The 15,243-nt window shown below is 41.2% G+C and overlaps 1 protein-coding gene across 5 annotated transcripts in view; it reads right to left on the bottom strand.

Moving 5' to 3' along the window:
• DPP6 (dipeptidyl peptidase like 6) overlaps positions 1–15,243 on the bottom strand; it is a gene marked incomplete at both ends in the record, with an annotated part of 1,069,233 nt that overhangs the window by 442,912 nt on the left and 611,078 nt on the right. The gene's annotated exons all lie outside the window — the stretch shown is intronic.

Genomic DNA, 15,243 nt, shown 5'->3' with positions numbered 1-15,243 from the left:
CACCATAATGATCAGAATAAGCCAGTCACAAAGGCCAGATTCCGTAGGATTCTACGTACATGAAGCCCCTAAAGGGATCAAATCCATAGAGACGGAACATAGAGTTGGGGGTTCCAGGGCTGTAGGAGGGGAATGGGAAGAGCTGCTTAATGGGGATGGAACTTCCCTTTGGAGTGACAGAAAGGTTCTGAAAATAGAAGTGGGGTTGTTCTCGCCACCCTGTGAATATGCACCGCGCCAGCTAGGAGAAGAGAGACAGGCCATATGAGGCTAAGGCTCCTGGGTCCTAAGCCTACCCCCTGACACGCACAACTAACAAGGCAGCCGCACTCACCCAGCACATTAAACCAGCCTTTCTGCTCACGCTGGAGGGAAAAGAGGTGAAAGGATGAGAATAAGAAATGAGAAAGTAAACAGATGAACAGGGAGGAAAGAAGGTGAGGAGGGAGAAGGTCAGGGACAAGTTCTCAGAGAGGCTGAAACTGTAGCAAGCAATAGGGACAGGACAGAGAAGGAAAAGAGAGGTAGACTCTGGCTCGGAGACAGCCAAGTGGCCAGAGCACCCAGCCATTTGCTTCTACCTGGAAGGGGCTCATCTAGGGGCAGGGGGCGATGGCCTAGAAGCAGACATGTCATGTGACATCTTCCCAGGCTTGAGGGCTGAGATTCAGGAGCACTTAGATAGGCTGGAGATCAGAGCCAGCATGGCCTCGGTGCGGTCTGTTAAGAGCCTGTGCTTCCTTGTGTAATTGTTCCCCTTCCTAGGTTCGGTTGTTCCCTTTGGCCTCTGTAAATTAAATTTTGACCAAGTCAAAGAATGTATTAATGGCAATTCCTTATTCCTAGGAATAAGGCAATTTATTTCTAGGAAGTAGCTTTTAAAAAAGCATCTCTGGGTACTCATAACATCTTGGTATATTCCTATCCCAATAGATAAATTAACAAGACCAATGCAGTCATCAGAAGAGACAGCTGAGAACCCCATCTTGGAGAGAGGCAGAGAATTAAAGTCTAATTTCTGCCATGAGTTCTGGTCAGTCTGCGACACACAGTGCTACGCAGTAGGAGATGGCTGAGGTGTGTAGGGTGAGTGCTGTCCAAATGACCATGTGTTCACCCTGGCTTTCAGAAATCCAAGCTCTGCAATAATCTCAGTCCCTGCGAAGCATCCTGAGATCACTTTCAGAACCAGTGATAAAGCTATATCAAACTGTTGTGTATTATGCTTCACACACGACCATGGTCAGGGATCTCTGGTCTTCAAAGTCCGGGACATTTGAAACAAATTCTGCCTGAAGAATATGATCTGAAAGCAAGCAACAGTCTCTGCTCCAAGAAGCCTGAACACAGTGACTTTGATTTTGTCTTGTCCCAGTCTCAGCTCTTTCACCCCTTAAATGGTGCTCTCAGCCCAGAAAAAGCACCTGTTCACTCCAGGGGATGCTCATCCTTCTCGCCTTCACACCTGCACCCTGTGCAATTAAGACCTGCTGCCAGGAAAGTGTCATCCACATTGCAGCATGGCCAGAAAGGCCCAGCACCTCTGGCTTCCTGAGGAGGATGTGCATTCTCACCAAAGCACCACCAAGGGTGGAGTGCAGGAGGGAGTATTTCATCCTGTTAGTGGGAGAGAGGGCCTGTGTATATAAATTGGTCTCCAACTCCTTTATTTGGTGTTATGTTTCAGATTGGGAATGGCCCCCCAGAAGTGTATGTGCTGTAAATGTCATCTCTAATGCAACAAGGTTAAGAACTGGGGCATGGCTAGCGAGGTGGGTCGCTGAGACTGTGGTCCTGATGACTATATCTACCCTCAGCTGCTTCCTTTCTCTCTGATTTCCAGCTGCCACAAGCTCAGCAGAACTTTCTTCCTCCTGCCCTGTTCCCTGTGCCCTGTTGTTTCTGCTTTGAAGTGTGCTGAGCATAGACCAAACCTCTGAAACCTTGAGCCAAATAAATCTTGTTCTTCGAAGGCATTTTGGTCACAGTGACTAAAAACGATCACAGAAATTGGCCGTGAGAAGTGGAGTTAGTGCTGTGCCAATGTGGACCATGTGGTTAAGGAGCCTTTGAAACTGGTTTGTGGGAGGGGTTGGGAAAGGTTTGGAGATGCAGGCTTGGAGATCTTAGAATTTGATATGTAGAGTTTAATAAGAATTCTGGTGGGAGTTCAGAAGACCAAAATGCTGATAGGAATGTGGACAGTAAAGACTGTGCTCATGAGATTTCAGACTGGGATAAGGAAAGAATTGGGAATTAGACTAGAGTTCATTTGTTTTATATCTTGGCAAAGAACTTGTCTCCATTTTCCCCATGTCCTAAAACTTTCTATGAGGCTTAATTTAAAGGTGTTGGACTAATTAATCCAGCTGAGGAAACTTTAAGGCATCATGGAATTCAGGCAGTGGCATGGGTATTGCTAGCAGCTGTTATTCAGACTTACTGTTAGAATCAAGAGCAGAAATCAAAGTGAAATGTTTCTTTTTAAACTTGCAGTTTTTCCAGAAAAGACATGTAAAATTGGAGCCAGAGAAATGTGATTGCTGAAGAGATCATCCCTACTAAAGAAAAGTTAAGTGTTTACACAGAAAAAATACGAAAGATGTCTGAACAGCATCTCAGGAAACAGCAAGACCCTACCCACTGTAGGCTCAATGACTTAACAGTGAAAACTCGTTTGAATAGGGTAACTTTGAAAAGTAACCCTGGGGAGCCGAGCATGGTGGCGCACGCTTGTAATCCCAGCACTTGGGAGGCGGAGAAAGGAGGATCGCACAGGCTCAAAGCCAGCCTCAGCTACTTAGTGAGGCTCTCAGAAAACTTAGAAAAGATAGGTCTGGTGGTAAAGCATGGAGGTAGAAAATCCCCTGGGTTCCACCCCCAGTACCACAAAAAGAAAGAGAGGAAGGAAGGGAGGAACCTTGGGAGCACGCTGCTCACAAAGAGCGGCCCAAGAACTTGTTTCCTCGGGATTCTTTTTACCTTCTCAGTGGCCGAGGCTGCTCAGCCTTGGTCCAAAGGGACCTGGCTACTACATGAGCTGGTGGCAGACTTTGGCATTATCCACACTGGACAATGTAGAGCTAAGGTTTCATGGGGGCTTCCACAAGATTTCAAAGTAAAGTTTGGAAGTCCAGGCTATGTTTATTAAGGCCAGAATCCCTGCAGGCAGATCCTGAAGGGACCATGAAAACCTGTGAGAGCAAAGCCAAAACCACAAGGGAGACCCCAAGAATAAAGAGATTCGAGGAGCATGGAAGGACTGCTGAGGAAATATGAAGGCTCTAGACAGAGAAGACTAAAAGAGAGACCACCTGGGCTGAACCCAGCAAGTCTTTGGGGTGGGGATGATGCCCAAGTCCTTTGGGGCTCACATATCATCACCAAGTGCCCCAGAAGCTGGTAGAACTGCAGGACCTATTGTCTTCCCTGTTATGTTTTGGTCTTGCTTCATTCCCATCTCTTCTAGACAAAAGGTCAGTAAAGATGCCTCAGACCTAAAGAACACCATCAACCAAATGGACCTAGTAGACACAGAATATTCCACTCAACTATAGAAGAGTTCACATTTTTCTCAGCTGCTCACAGAACCTTCTCCCAAACAGATCACATCCTGGGCCACAAAGTGAGCACTAGCAAATTCAAAAACTGTGACAGACTCCTCATTATGGTCTCTTCCGACCATAATGGAATGAAACTAGATATCAACTATAAGAAGACCCAGAGAAACCACATAAACATGTGGAAATTGAACACCACACTGCTGAATGGAGAATGGGTCAGAAAAAGTGAGGGGTGAAGTCAAGACATTTCTAGAAACAAATGAAAATAGAGATACAACATATCGAACCTCTGGGACACTTTAAAGGCAGTATTAAGAGGAGAATTCATAGCACTGAGTACTCACATAAGAAGAACAGAAAATCACCAAATAAATAATCTAATAGCATACCTCAAACCCCTTCAAAACAGAAACAATCTAACCCCAAAGCCAGTAGAAGATAGGAAGTTATTAAAATCAGAGCAGAAATGAAAATAGAGAATAAAAATCAATACATAAAATCAACAAAACCAAAAGCTGGTTTCTTGAATAAAATTAATGAGATAGACCACTAGCCAACTTAACAAAAAAAGAGAGAATCAACCCAAATTACAAAGATAAGAGATGATAAAGGAGATATTACCACTGATAGTGTAGAAATCCAGATGATGATCAGAAACTTCTTTGAAAAACCATATTCCAACAAAATGGAAATAAAATTGACAACTTTCTAGATAAATACAACCGTCCCTTTTGGGATCAAACTGTTTATTCCATGCTGTGTATTGTATGTATGTAACTTTCTTTTCTTCTTTTTTTGTGGTACCAGAGATCAAACTCAGAGACATTTTACCTCCATCTGCACTTTCAGCCCTTTTTGTTTTGAAAAAAGCATCTTACAAGATTTCTGAGGCTTGCATAGTTGTTGACACTGATCTTGAATCTTCTATTTTTACAGGAGGCCATAGCAGGTTGTTTTGAGGTCTGCACAACTCATATCTTTCATATTAATATTAACCTCCTGGAGATCATGTATTTATTTCAGTTCTTCTAACAGAAACAGGAAAGGACAATGTGAGTTACAGGTTTTGTAAGTCTGGAAAGCACTTCTGCAATTCTTTTCTTTTACCCTCCCTTCCCATGATCGTAGCTCCTAATTCTTTCTCATTTTGATTCCTCTCCTGTGGACTCAGTGGTTTCCAGGCTATCGCCTTTTCCACCAGTGAACACAGTTTTCTCAGGTGTGCACAACATTCCAGATGGGGCAAAATCCCTGCAGACACAGCAAGGCAGGGGCTATGGCAGGAAGAAGTGCCCCTGAGCACACTATGGGGGCTGGAAATCCAGCCCAGGAAATGCAAATGCCCGAGGGTTTATCATGTAATGATCTGAAAATCGTAACTATTAACTGACTTGCTTTTGTTTGAGCACAATACCTATTTATCATGAATAGCTTCCACATACAGCAGTGCTTCAATATTGACCCATATGAAATATGAGGTCAACTAAAATCCCAGTTGTTTTTTTTCCCAGTAAGTGTCCCCAAGTTATCCCCTGGAGACTTTGCTTTTTCTAACCTAAAAGAAGGATTGCATTTATCCCTGGTAAATTTCACCTTGTTGATCTTGTTCTGTCATCTCGGTGCACTTTGCAGTGCAAACCCCGGACAGGTTTTGTAACATTCTCACACATTCAGGCAGAGGAGCCTCAGAAGCACTTTCATCTAGCCCTGACCTTCAGAGAGAGCCAGAAAAACATGAGGAACAGATATACTTCTTTTGGATTCCTGAGTTTGATGATGCGGCATATCTTGACTGAAGAGAAACGTTACAACCTGCACATCATGAGATGCTCTACACAGGGGGCACCCTCAAATACTCCCAGCAAGCCCTAGGTCCCCAGAGTGGAAACCTTACAACACATGGTCATCAGGCTCAAAACATTCCACACACTACCGAAGGCAGATCCAGAGCAGGCCTCCATGATGAAGTCCAGGCAGGAGAACATCATAATTATACTGCTTCCTGTTATTTTGAAGCCCCACACTAACTCCCTACTTATTTAAGTCATATAATTGAGTTTTGGCTGGGATGTAGTCATAAATCACACAGGCTGGTCACTTAGGAAACAACTCATTGTTATGCCTCGCTAATTTAACAAAAGGCAATCATTTCCTACTGCACTTTCAGATTCTTTATACAGAACTGAACCCACTAATGTTATCACGCAAAGACCTTTGCTGAAATGTGGTAAATTGTGGGGTTTTCAAAGGTGTCTGTCCATTGCATACTTCAGCCTGCAGGCCTATTGTAGGTTGTTTTCCAGTCTTTACAATCTTTCTCTGTCATTGAAAGACCATCTTGTACTGGTTTTAGGTAAGGCTGGCACCCAAATAGGGAAACACTTAGAGCCTAAAGTTAATCTCTGCAAAGAAGACTCTAGGGGGAGTCATTTAAGGGCCTGAATCAAAGTGGAGACTTGCAGGATGAAGGGGTCTAGAGGTGGTGGCTAGACAACTGCTTTTACTCAAGCCTTTAACAGGCAGTGGTCCCTTCATAGAACACCCTGGAGAGTGTTACCCTGCCACCAGCATGATCTTCCTAAAATGAGTAGTGTTAACAGTGAACACTATTCCCATGAGCAAATAGCAGCGTAAAAACAGACCAGAGCCATCTTCCATTCCTACAGACATAATATAGGCAAGATCATCTTTGGCACAGTAAAATGAAACAGGGAGTATTTAACATGTAAATCAATCTTTGGGTGGTACTGGGGACTGAACTCTGGGGCACTCTACCTCTGAGATGCACCCCACCCCCATTTTATTGCTTATTTGAAAAAGCATCTCACTACTTTGCTGAGGCGGGCCTCAAACCTGCAATCCTCCTGTCTCAGCCTTCCAGTGACTGGAACCATAGGTGTGCATGATTGTACCCAGCTCAACAAATAAATCTTAAGTCTCAAAGCCAAGCAGCATTCAGAAAAAAGCAACTTTCCATTGCATGCAGTCCATCTGTAGCGAACTGCAAGGCCACCTCTGCCTGCCCAGGGAAATTGTGCTGTCCATGGTCCCCTCCCAGAGCTTCCTAGACTCCCTCTTTCAATGTGAAGTCTTTACTCTCTAGGAAAGTACCCTTGACCAGTCAGAATGTTTAACTTCTGTAGGAGCTACAGGATAGCACCTAACTGCTTCCTTGAGCATACTCGTGGGCACACACACTTGTCAATCAAGGCTAGAATGCAGCCTTGGGGTCCGGCTTCTTGGGGTTCGGTTCAGGTTCTGCCATGCACTACTGGAGCCTTTAACATTCCCAGGAGCCCTTTTGTGTGAGACAGCTCCTAAGAGTAAGTGCTTGCTGAATGCAACCTGCCATTATTATGATTAATAACCACAGTCGTAGAGCCTAAATATGAACACTTCTGGTTGATTTCTAGAAATTTTCCACATGGGATATAAGTGAGAAAGATATATATATATATATATATATATATATATATATATATATATATATATATATATATATATATATCCTTAAGTAATGAACTCTGGGCTGGAGAAGATACTATTATGTTTTTGTTGTACTGGAAATTAAACTCAGGGGCATTTTACCTTCAAGCTAGATTCCTATTTATTTATTTTAAACAGAGTCTCACTAAGTTTCTAAGAGTCTTAAGTTGCTGATACTGGCCTTGAACCTGCAGTCCTTCTGTCTCAGCTCTCAAGTACTGGGATTACAGGTGTGTGCACCACACTCAGCTCTTTATTCGTTTAGAAGACTTTCTTTGGATTTATCCGGTTCTACTCCTCAATGGCACCAGTGTCTGGGAAAGTGTCATTCAGATTTTTACTCATGCCCCCCCCAAGTTTATTGATTTTCTGTCTACCTACTTCATATTTCTTTTATTCATGAATTTATTCACTTCTTCAACAAATGCCTCTTAGGACTTACTATACCAGGTTTTGTTCTGGGTGCTCAGAAAACTTCAGTGGATGCAAGTGAACTAAGAAGGACAAGATGCACTGCTCACCTGGAGCCTGTATGTTAGCAGGAAAATAGACAATGACGGGACCACTATAACATCACCTAGTGGACCTATAATAAAGTAGGTGACCTGGACATGCCTGTAATCTCAGTACTCAGGAGGTTGTGACAGGAGGATCCCAGGTTTAAGGCCGGCCTTTGCAACTTAGAGAGTCCTGTTTCACAACAAAAATAAAAAAGACTGGGGGTACATCTCAGAGGTAGAATGTCCTGGGTTCCATCCCTAGTACAATGAGGTAGCGGGGTGGGGAGAAGGAGGTAAGCCAAGCATGGTGGTGTACACCTATAATCCCAGTACTTGGAAGGCTGAGACAGTAAGATCCAGGTTCAAGGATAGCCTCAGCAATTTAGCAAGTCCTTATTTCAAAATAAAAAATATAAAGGGCTGGGGATCCAGGTTGGAAGTAGAAAGCTCTGGGTTCAATCCCCAGTAACCCCCTCCCCCCACACACAGAGTTTTAAAAGTTGAAAACATAAAAAGAATCAGGAACATGAAGCCTCAGCAGCATGGGTAATGAGGAGGAGCAGGACCAATGTGAGCCTGTGCTAGGCTCCTTGAGAGGCAAAGATAACAGAACAGGGATGAGGACAGGTGACTCTCTCACACCACGGCTCTTCCCTTGCCTGTCACCCACAGGAGGCTGCCAGCTCTTCCAGGGAGACCTCGGGCACGTGGCCCAGTGTAACAGCCTGTGGAGCTGTTAACTGAATCAGAGCCTGTCCTAAGACTCCACAGCATTCCGACTGTGCTCTTAGAGAGACCACTTAAAACACCCAGCACACAGGGCTGGTCCAGGAAGCACCAAAGTTTCCTTTTGGGCCTTCCAGTCTTTTGGATTATATCAACTGGGACATGCATTTTATTTCTTGAATTCAGCCACTACTAAGAGTATTCTCCACTTCATTCTGTACCAAAAAAGATACTGAACTGTAAAGTAAATATGAAGTATGAATAATCAGTATATCAAACATCTCATTAGAAATTGTGATCTAATATGAATTCAAAACCCAGAAAAGGTGTGTGTGGTTCTTCAAGGGGTCATGGGTCCCTTCTCCCTCCACTATGGTGCCTGCCCCTTCCCACCACTTCCCCCCACCTCCTGCTGGTGCCTTCCTGCCCTGCTAAGCCTTTCATACTTGTGGATTTCTGGATCTCCTTGGCAAACAGCCCCCATGCCTGTATCTCCACTATTTCAGAAACACACACACTCACATGCTAGCTGCTTACCAGCTGAGATGGTTAGAGGAGAACTCATCTTCAAAAGTAAAACTTGGAAGATCAAACCAAGTTCTAGGAACTGTTAGTTCTGCAACATTTGTGGGGCCACAGCAGAGACCAGATATCATGTTCCTTCATTACTTGGCCCGTGTGTATGGCCCCTAAGGTCAGCAGCTAGTATACCTACCTTGTGCTACTCACAGTGTCAGGTTGACTTGCAAACATGCACTGGTGGGAGCAAGGGAAATTAAGGGAACACGAATGACTTGGTCCAGTCCAACATCATGAAAATACCAAGTCCAGGTTCACGGTACACAGTAAGCTGTATGGGAGACATGTGGCCTACTTGGGGAACACCATTGCCATTATTGAAGTCACCAGGGGACTCTGGGATGCAGAGTCTTTTCTAAGATGGCTCTAGAAACTCTGATCCCTCCTCTAGTTCTTTTGGAAATGGAGCATTTTCAAATCAGGTAAGGAGAATTGAATGTTCTATCTGCTCTGGGTGGCCCCAAGACTGAATGTATTACTGAGTAAAGACGTTTATTTTCTGCCATTTTCAAGAGAAGATATTAAAAGCCAACATTTATTGACCTTACCCAAGCCTTTGATGCAATTAACAGCAATTTGGCTAGAATAAAACTGCATGCAATTGACCTTACTTCATTAGTCTGAAGATTATTTTACAAATGGAGAGCAAAGTGCTGTAATTTAACAGATGAACTACGATAGCTGATTAAATGAATCTTCTTTCAATTCCGACAAACCCAGGCTACTTTCTAAAGATAATGCATTAATGAGAGAGACACTATACATGTTTGGTTTAAGATCAAAGAGAACTAATGCATTTTTTACTTTTAAATTTAGATGGATTTCTTTTTACTTTAACCTCTTGCTTTATATATTAAGGTCACATATTCATGGATTCACTGTTCATTTGAAATATATTATGAGGATGATAAAACACTTCTTTCTTTATTAAAAGTGATTTCTCTATTAAATGATAGGCTTGGGTGACACTTCTGGCCAACAAGGTCTTATTAAGTTTTTAAACTCTTACAGTATAATATAATATTGTCTAGGTGGTAAAATCTCAAGCTCCATGAAATTTAAGGTACTAATGTTAACATACTGAATTTGAACAAAATGTTCTAATCATCTGTTTTCAAAGTTGTTACTTCACAGATAATCATAAGCCTGTGAGATTCAGTTCCATTGAACTCCATAGAGCAAGACAGAAGTGTCTGACAACCAAAGACAACTGCCCAGCAAGGACTAAAGCTCTTTACACAAAGTATGTATACTTGCAACAAACCAAGAAGTAATTGAGCATGCATTTGATTAGGTTTGGGCTAAGTACTGTGAGGATGAGGAAAGAGTATCCAAAATGTACTCAGACCCCAATGAAGAATAAAATTACATGCTGTATTTTAATGTATCTTTTAAAATAAGGATTAAGAAAATGCAAAATCAATAAGAAAATTAGTGATAATTTTTTCCATCCCACTAATATACACAAACAGAAAGTGAAGAGGTAGAAAAAATAAAGTGAAAATAAAAAAATAAAGGCATTTATATTAGACTCACAAACCTCTAAATAGTTTGGAATCAACCTCCTAAAATGATGTACAAAACCTCTACCCAGATATTTTTAATATGCTGTCCGGAGAAATTAAGGTCTAAATAACTAATATACCACACTTGTGAAATATAAGTTTTGCTGTGGGTATGTAAATTTTACCAACTTTACCCTGTGTGTGATATGATAAATTTATTCTAAAGTTTTTATAAAAATATAATGTAAAGAATAGCATATGGATCTGGGAAGATGGCGACCAAGTAGAGCAGCTTCTCTGAGTACTGCTAACACTCTATTTCCATAGCTTCAAAAATAATGCCTTACATAGCCAGAAAATACTATCAACAGAGAAATAAAAGCTATAAATACAAGGGACAGAGAAAAAGGCCAGAATAACAGCTAGAGATCAGAAAAGAAACCGGCCCACCACTATGGCCACCTCCACGCCGCTGCCATCTTGCCTCATAGAACCAGACTCCAGGGAGGAAGAGGAAAGTAGCTGAAGTGACCCCTTGCAGTCTGGTTGGATGTAAATCAGCAGTTTCTTCAGTCCAAAGATGGACTAAAATTTCCAGTGGCCAAGCCCATCACATGCTCCAGGGATTCAGAGCTGAGCTCAAAACCAGAAAAGAAATATGCCAGCCTCATGGCCAAGAGTGTGGCAGTGACGCCATCTTGCCAGCAGCAGCAGTGAGCTCCAGCCATGCCTGGGAGAGCTTCAGCCCAGCGCCACTACAATTGTAAGTGAAATTGTGGCCCCTACAGGAGAAATCCCAGCATTGCACCCCCAGGGACTCAACTAGCTTTGATAAACTCCCTGGGTCTGAGATCTCGCAGTTCAACTCAGTGAAGGAATACAGGTGGCAGAAATTACTACACCCTAGATGCAGTTTCCTGAAGGCAAGCATAGTGTGCTCAGGCAGCGCAGCCGCGACTAAATCCCTGGGTCTGAGATTTTGTGATACAACTCAGGGAAGTAGTAGGGGTGGCAGAGATTACCACACTCCCCAGAGATCCAGAGCACAATAAGTGAAGTCATGGTGATCCGGAGAAGAACCCAGAGAAGGTGGGCGTAGGACTCGCTGTTGATCATATCAGAAGTTCAGAAAGACTTAGGCTCAGATCAGCGAAAAGTGTGGGGGAAGTCTTATGCTTAACTCTAAACCCAATGAATAGGATCACCAGGACCACAGACATCCCAATTGTGGTGAACATGGAGAAGTTAGACTAGCCCAGCCCTAGGTGGGGAGGAACTGAGATTCTTACAATGAGTTTGGTCTCAGAGACCTACGCTACCAACAGAGACAGGGAAAGACCTGGACTCCATATCTGTGAAATAAAAAACACCATTAATCAAATGGACCTGTTGGACACATATAGAATATTTCACCCAATTACAGCAGAGTTCACATTTTTCTCAGCTGCTCACAGAATCTTCTCCAAAATTGGTCACATACTGAGCCACAAAGTGAGCACCAGCAAATTAAAAAAATATGACATAATTCCCTATGTCTTTTCAGACCGTAATGGAATAAAGTTATAAATCAACTATACAAAGACCCAAAGAAAGCACATGAACATGTGGAGGTTGAACACCACACTTCTGAAAAAGAATGGGTCATAGAAGACCTATGAGATAAAATCAAGAAATTTCTAGAAACAAACAAAAATAAAGATATAACATATCAAAACCTCAGGGACACTTTGTAGGCAGTATTATGAGGAAAATTCACAGCACTGAGTGCTCACATAAGAAAAACAGAAAATTATCAAATAAATAACCTAACAACACAACTCAAAACCCTTGAAAAACAGGAACACTCTAACCCCAAAGCCAGTAGAAGACAGGAAATTATTAAAATCAGAGCAGAAATTAACTAAGTAGAGAATAGAAAAAAACAATACAGAAAATCAACAAAACCAAAAGCTGATTAACTTGAAAAAATTAACAATATAGACAAACCACTAGCCAACATAACAAAAAGAATCAACCCAAATTATGAAGATAAAAGATAAAAAAAGAGACATTGCTACTGACAGTGTAGAAATCCAGAGGATTATCAGAAACTACTTTGAAAAACTATACTCCAACAAAATGGAAAATCTGGAGGAAATTGACAACTTTCTAGATAAATACAACCTTCCTAAACTGAGTCAAGAAGATATAGAACACTTAAACCAACCAATAACAATCAAAGAGATTGAAACAGCAATAAAGAATCTACCATAAAAGAAAATCCCAGGACCAGATGGTTTCCCAAGTGAATTCTCTAAAACCTTTATAGAAGAGCTAAAACCAATACTCCTCAATACATTTTGTGAAATAGAAAAAATGGGACTCTTCCAAATACGTTCTATGATGTCAACATTACATTAATGTCAAAACCAAATAAAGACAGTTCAAGGAAGGAGAACTTCAGGCCTATATCTTTGATGAATTTGGATGCAAAACCACTAAACAAAATACTAGCAACATGCATTCAAAAACACACACAAAAATTCATACATCATGACTAGGTAGGGTTCATCCCAGAGATGCAAGGCTGGTTCAGCATATGAAAATCAATCATATAAACAGAACCAAAGACAAAAATCACTTGATCATTTCAATAGATGCTGAAAAGCATTTGATAAAATCCAACATCCATTTATGATAAAAGCACTGCGGAGAATCGGAACAGAAGAAACATTTCTCAACATCATAAAGGCAATCTACAATAAGCCCACAGCCAACATCACATTAAATGGGAAAAAGCTTTAAGCATTCCCCCTAAAAACAAGAACAAGACAAGGATGTTCATTATCACCACTTCTCTTGAATATAGTACTTGAGACTCTAGCCAGAGCAATAAGCCAAGGAAAGAAAATCAAAGGAGTACAAATAGGGAAAGAAGAATTCAAACTTTCACTGTTTGCAGATGACATGATACTATATTTAGAAAACACAACAAACTCAACCAAAAGGCTTATAGAACTGATCAACAAATTCAGCAAAGTGTCTGGATACAAAATCAATCTTAAAAAATCAGAAGCTTTTCTGTACACCAACCATAAATACACTGAAAAATTCAGAAAACATTTCCACTGAGGATCACCCACCAAAAAAATAAAATACTTAGGAATAAACTTAACCAAGAAGGTAAAAGATCTCTACAAATACAATTATAAAACATTGAAAAAAGAAATCAAAGAAGATCTTAGAAGATGGAAAGATATGCCATGTTCATGGATAGGCAGGATAAATATCATTAAAATGGCCATCCTTCCAAAAGTGATTTAGAGATTCAACACAATGCCCATTAAACTACCAATATCATTCCTCACAGACATAGAAAAATCAGTCCTTAACTTTATTTGGAATAACAGAAAGCCCAGAACAGCCAAAGTAGTTCTCAGCAACAAAAACCATGCAGGAAGAATCACAATACCTGACTTTAAACTATACCACAAAGCCATTGAAATAAAAACAGCATGGTACTGGCAAAAGAACAGATATATAGACCAATGGAGCAGAATAGAAGACCCAGAAACAAGTCCACACACTTTCAGCCAATTGATTTTAAACAAAGGGGCCAAAAATATACACTGGAAAAAAGATAGCCCATTAAACAAATGGTGTTGGCAAAACTGGTTAATCATATGCAGAAAATTGGAAATTAATCTCACTTTTTCACCCTGCATAAGAGTCAATTCAAGATGGATCAAAGATTTAAAAAGTAAACCAGAGGCCTTGAGGATGCTTGAGGAGGGCATAGGTCTAACACTGCAACACACAGGCACAGATAAACACTTTCTCAACAAGACCCCAAAGGCAAAACAAACTAAAAGGTGAATCAATACGTGGGATTGCACAAAACTGAAGAGCTTCTGTTCAGCAAAGGAAACTGTCAAGAACCTCAATTGAGAGCCAACAGAATGAGAGAAGATTTTTTCCACCTACCCCTCCAATAGAGGACTAATATCTAGAATATACAGAGAACTCAAGAAACTCAACACTAAAAAAACAAATCATACAATCAAAAAATGGGCAAGCAAATTAAATAGACACTTTGTAAAAGAAGAAATTCAAATGGCCAATAAATGCATGAAAAAATGCTCAACATCACTGGCAATCAGAGAGATGCAAATCAAAACTACCCTGAGATTTAACCTAACTCCAACTAGAATGGCAATCATTCAAAACACAAACAACAGATGCTGGTGAGGATGTGGAGAAGTGGGAACTCTAAGACATTGTTGGTGCGATTGCAAATTAGTGCAACCACTTTGGAACACAGTATGGAGAATCCTCAGAAGAATGGGAACAAATCTACCATTTGATCCAGCAATACCACTTCTGGGTATCTACCCAAAAGAAAGGAAACCAAACTACGGAATTAATGCATGTGTATCTATGTTCATAGCTGCACAATTCACCATAGCCAAACTATGGAACCAGCCAAGATGTTCATCAACAGATGAATGGATTACAAAACTGTGGGATATGTACACAACAGAATTTTATTCAGCCATTAAAAAAACTCAATTACATCATTTTCAGGGAAATGGATGGAACTGTACAACCTTATTCTAAGTGAGATTAATCAGTCACAAAAAATAAGAAATCAGGTGCTTTCCTTAATATATGAAAGCTAGACTGAAAAGGGTCATAGGAGGGACTCCAGGTGAAAAAGGACATCCTACAGAAGAGCAAATAAGACAACCTAACTGTAGGGATGGGAAGGGGGAGAAGGAATCTCTTTAAAGTGCATGATGTACTTATTCATATCACAGTCAACCACTAAACCAAGCATGGGAGGGAAGGATGGGGAGGGAGTGGGGTGGGGACTGGGTGAGGGCTCTTTGGGTGATGTGTGCATTT

Source organism: Muscardinus avellanarius, assembly GCF_963383645.1.
Source record: "Muscardinus avellanarius genome assembly, chromosome: 9".
NCBI lineage: Eukaryota > Metazoa > Chordata > Mammalia > Rodentia > Gliridae > Muscardinus > Muscardinus avellanarius.
The sequence above is the reverse complement of the archived record's forward strand: the minus strand, read 5'-3'. Positions and strand labels throughout refer to the sequence as shown.